The sequence below is a fragment of the Oculina patagonica genome, chromosome 4 (assembly GCF_052425735.1).
Source record: "Oculina patagonica isolate OP01 chromosome 4, crgOcupat, whole genome shotgun sequence".
NCBI lineage: Eukaryota > Metazoa > Cnidaria > Anthozoa > Scleractinia > Oculinidae > Oculina > Oculina patagonica.
Window position 1 is genome coordinate 7,320,798 of NC_135761.1, and position 5,287 is coordinate 7,326,084.

The 5,287-nt window shown below is 38.1% G+C and overlaps 1 long non-coding RNA gene across 1 annotated transcript; it reads right to left on the reverse strand.

The window, feature by feature from the left end:
* Positions 1-2,841: 2,841 nt before the first annotated feature.
* LOC144649273 (uncharacterized) lies at positions 2,842-4,817 on the reverse strand. The gene is made up of 2 exons (XR_013569872.1): positions 4,325-4,817; positions 2,842-3,663 (listed from the first exon to the last, which is right to left on the reverse strand). It is a non-coding gene; the product is annotated as an uncharacterized LOC144649273 (long non-coding RNA).
* Between the last annotated feature and the right edge of the window lie 470 nt (positions 4,818-5,287).

Here is a 5,287-nt window from a genome sequence, read left to right on the forward strand (position 1 = left end):
CTCAAGTTTGATTTAAATAATCCATTGTTAGCGGTAATTCCACCAAAGAAACTTCAGTGTCCTAAGAATGTTTCTGAAAAAATAACATATCATTTAGAAGGGGATGATAAACATGAAGGCTTTATACCTACAGTCATTGACAAAATTGGTTGGCCCACCCATCCCCATTCCCCCGTTTCAGTGTTGGATAGCACAATGTGCCCAAACTCCTCGTGCAGTGCGTTTCAGAAAGCAGCAATTGAAGGCATTATTTTTTGCGTGCTACGCAACATCACAAAGGGGGAGAGGGGAAATTATACTTAACGTTTCCATGTTTCAAGTAAAAAAACAGCAATTGCGCCAAGGTTTTGTCAATGATTGTAGATAATGGTCAATGGGAAGTCTAAGCAAACTAAGTTCACGGTGTGTGATCAGCAACAGACGTGTTAATCGTGACGCGCGATTAGAGCAAAAATGATTGCGTGTTATAAGTGAAATAATGTCGAAACTACGATATGACGCTGTGAATGCCTTGGCAAGTTGTGAGATCCCAAATCTTCCTAACATTTCTGACACTCGGTATGATGTCTCAGAAACCGTAAGTGACATATTCTTCTGCAACTAGTATTGACAAGCGGTTCATTCCAAGTGTCTTTATTACATCGATCGAACCTTAAAATCAGGTTTCAGCCAGCGTGTCAAACATTCGCCTCAAATCCCCTCTTATCACCCCCGACGTGGACTTTAAATCAGACCAAGGGGAGAAGGCTGAAAAATATTTTTTTCATGTGGTCACGTTCCGACAGGGAAGAGATTCATTGAATACATGATAAGTAGACTGCAAGCAGCCACCCCCTTTTCCTCAGATCCTACGCGCGAAAGCAAATGCAATAATTGTACAAAGCCACGTCACATTTTGCTTTCTACTACTGCCATGAAAAAAAAACCCCTAAGGAATGAAAGACTTGAACTGGTCACGACATAGTGCAAGTTTAAAAGGGTACTGATCATGAATTTTGGAAAGTCAAGAATCCAAAATATGTTTTGCATAAATGAAAGCCTATAGTTAATCGTCTAGTTTTGTTAAAAAATATCCTGGTGCACTAAGGCTCAAGGTTTTGATGTCAACCGAAAAAGCTGGGCAGCCTTTTTCAAAATCTGCCCTTGTGTATTACCAAGATTGGATAAGGACAATTTTGAAAAAAACTTTGCCAATTTTCCAAATATGTTGTCGGTGACGTTGCTACTTTAACATCGTCCTCATCTTGGTGTTCTGAGCTCATCATGATGATGGCGGCAAAATGATGTTATGCCTTTTTAGTGCTGGTGTTATGTTTTGTTGGAAAATAAGAATCGAAAACTCTGCTGATACCTAAACGACAATTTACCACGGTGTTCATTTTATTTGAACAAGAACATTGAGAAGCTTGAGAAGCTTAAAATCGGGCGCTTTGCCTTGAAAGGCAGGGTTCAGTACAGCAGAAACCACGAAGCAGTTACTTAAGTAGCACTCAGTCCGACTGTGTTTGTGTAAGTCACAGGGCTTGCATGAGCTGTATTAGTGTGTATAATATAATATCTAGAACGTTGTCGAGATTGCATTATTACTTAATGACATGATGGTTTCAATTTATAAATGTATTTCACACAATACAAATAAACGATTGAAGTAGACGACTAGAAAATGTAAAGTTTTAAGACTTAGCAAAGTGCAGTGTATTGGTAATACTGTAAGGTGCGGTTTCACCTGAAGGTCGTGTGCTTTTCGGTATTTTCCAGCCATTGCACTTTGATGGGACAGTACTACAACTGTTTACCGGGGAACTACTATTGTCAAGAAAATGATCACAACTTGTTGATGAATGATTGAACATTTGTTTCATACCATTACTGTAATAGCAATTGATGAAGGCTTTATGAAATCGTAACTTGATCGCATTGCAAGTTTTCCGCGCTTCACGCTCGCCCTCGCACTTCGCGCTCGCTGTATCGCGCTTCACGCGCCCGCAAAATAAACCACCTGTTCTGGCCACAAGTTGTCGGAACATGACTATTCGGTCCCAGACCTCGTCTCTATCTCCCGCCCCCCACCTCTTAATTGTTATGAAACGTGACTCTTTTTAGGCCAGATTCATCCCCTACCTCCATCCCCCACCATGGGCGTCTCAGATTCTAATCGCTGATCCCACGCGCCAAAAATTCCGAGAGATCCCTGAAATACCTCTCACTAATTGCTGCTCAGCTACGAATTTTCATATGCATCTCTGTAGACCTACATGACCGCCGGTTTAACCAAATAACCGGTATGCAATGCATACTAAGGCGAGGACATTCCAGTAAAGCAAGTCAGTATGTTAAAACTTCCAGACAAAGAACTGAGAATAGACCTTTCGGGCTTCGATTTTTTGTTGTCTTTTTCAGACTGTGACATCACTCTTGAGAATCACTCTTCAAATTCAGAAAAATTCTCTTGGCATTCAGATAGTTAAAAACAAGTTCTCTGGGGAGCATCATGTGATTTTGAAATGGGCAATTTACACTGACAAAGCCAAAAATGTCTAGAGTGAAAATGCGAGTCCAAAAGATGTGTGATTTACAGCAAGGAGCCCAATTGTGTGACCACTTTTAAATAATTACATTCTTTCGTGCAAGGAAAATTGTTAGTACATTAAAGGTGGTCACCCTTTTCGGCTCCTCACTGTAAGTCGAAAGTTGAGACACTGAGACATTTGCTATAAAAGGGGGGAAATGGGTTTGTCAGGTAAATAAAATTTTAAAATATAGTACTTTGTTTCCGGTGGTGTTTTTAGTTGTGCATTCCAAGGAAAGGTTAGTTTCTAACCAATGTTACTGTAATTAATAAAAGGCAAATTGTAAGCTGCTTTAATCACAAAATTGACACGATTTAATTCGTACAACTCTAATAAGATGTCTTTTATCACGACTTTTCACAATGGAAGGCAACATATTTTGTAACTTTACTAGACAGCGAGGAAACTTCCACAACTTTGCCAAGAATAAAATGTCTTGAAATAATGTATCTAGATTGCCTCTTGTTTAAATGTGGCTTAAAGTTGTCTGCACTCACTGTACAATCTGTAATGTAAATTTTGTGCAGTAAGTCCAAAAACTTAATATCATTTAGAGGTAAAACACGCAGTGCAAGGAAGTACAAGTTTCCAGGAAGTAAAGTTGATATAGCATCTTGATTTACTCTTGTTAAATTTAAATGGGGCTGAAAGTTGTTTGCACTTTCTGTACAATTTGTGATGCAAGTAAGTCCAACAGTACATGCGGAGTCTAGGAAGTAGAGTTGATACAGTGGTTTGCCAGTAATGAATTTGAATTGAAGGATCTTTCAGTAGCAAATCCAGAGATGTTTTACACAGTTTATTTTTTTTACTTAGGTGTTATTGCTACATGGTTTTCGCTGTGTTTTGTTTAAATATATCTGCCATTCATAGTGAGGATTGGGCTTTCTATATATTGCATAGAGGCAGAATAGAGGCCAATAACCAGTTCCAGTCAAAGCAGTTCCAATGCAATAGCCACATTCACACATTCACGCTGCTTCTTGACAAAGTGCAGATTAAACAGATTGAAGCAATTAGGACAAAACACAGCTGTCAGTGGATTCTTTGAAAACTGTATTTTGGATGTTTTCTGTTGTTTTTTAATTCTGTTCTGTAAACATAATAAAAGAAAAAATCAATTGTTAAAAATTTAATAATTGTTTTATACATATTTGTTTAGACACTAAGACTGATTAACTACAACAATTTATTGCAACATAAGTAGCTACTTAAATTTTTCTTTTTTCTGAAACACATCTTTCTACATGTACACTATGCTTCTTAAATCATTTACTAGTTATTATGGTCTACAAAAATGTATATACTCTTTTTTGGTTGCTATTAAACCACCTACCTTTAAGGTCACTTTAGTGTGTCTTGAGAACACCAGTTTGGACTCTTGATTTATTTAGATTGTATAAATGTGATCAATTGTAGTTCTGTTATCAGTGGTAAAGCCTGAAATAAGTTTGTTTGTATCCATATTTTACAATCACTTATTTATATTTACTGCTGCTTTGCACACCATTATTAAAATCAATGTTGAAATCTGACCTAGTAGTATACGAAAACGTTCTGTTGACAGAAGGGATCGCGAATGAAGCTCTCTCAATGCTTAGTAATCTATAAATTCCAGCAAATTAAATTTAACAACATCTAGCAGATATTTAGCCTTTTAAAATCGTTATTTCGATTCCATAAATACTTTGTCCATTATGTTAGTCAATAAAGTACATGTACAAGCAAACTGATATAAATTTTTGATAGCTCACCTCAGCAGTTGTGGCAATACATTCTTCTGCACTTCTCCTCTTCAGTTAAAGCTCACGTTACAATGTCGCCAGTAGTTCAGATCACAAATATATCAATCCTGATGTTTCATTAGCCGTGCTTATATTGCTTTCAATGCTTCCAGTTCAACTTCAGTCTTGAAAGGCAAAGGTCTGCCGAAACAACACTCGCCAGCTGACTCCCAGCTCGTAAACCACAATTTAGTTCGGTGTGTCGATAAGGTTTTTGTGTACTATGATATCTCAATATGTTTGTAAGTGAGCGTAAAAAAAATTTAAGCTACTAATCTTACTTCGAGTCAAGGCTTCTGGCTGTGAAAAAGTCTCGAATAACCAAGATGGCGGAGGAAAACAAATCTCAAGCCATATTCTTAGTTACCAATCCCCCTCGGTTCGAATCATCACATCGCCCGTTGTAAACCCAACCGATTTATCGCTCCATAACATAAGGCTCGAGACTAACGTCCTCGCCTAAAAAGAATTCAGCCTGCATAGAAAGACTTCGTGTTTTGGGACTTGCAGACGTTTTTGTTTATACTAAAACTCCCCGGCATACTGTATTTCGTGGACTGGACTGGACTGGACTGGACTAGTAAAACGCGGACTAGTAAAACGCGGACTAGTAAAACGCGGACTAGTAAAACGCGGACTTGTAAAACGCCTCTAGACACTTCCTTGGCCACAATCATCTTACGGCTCTCTTCAATACATAATGTCTCAAAAAAATAGTAACCTCAGAAAGAAGTCAGAAGCAAATAAGGTCGAAAGACCGAACTTGAACATATAACGGCAAATGTTCTAATGTCACGAACGTAGGAGTCGTGTAGGCCCGTCACCTTTATTTACCACATACTGCCCCCAAATTAAAACAGTACCCTCAGAAAGAAGTCAGAGGCAAATAAGGTCGAAAGACCGAATTTAAACATTTAACGGCAAATATTCTAA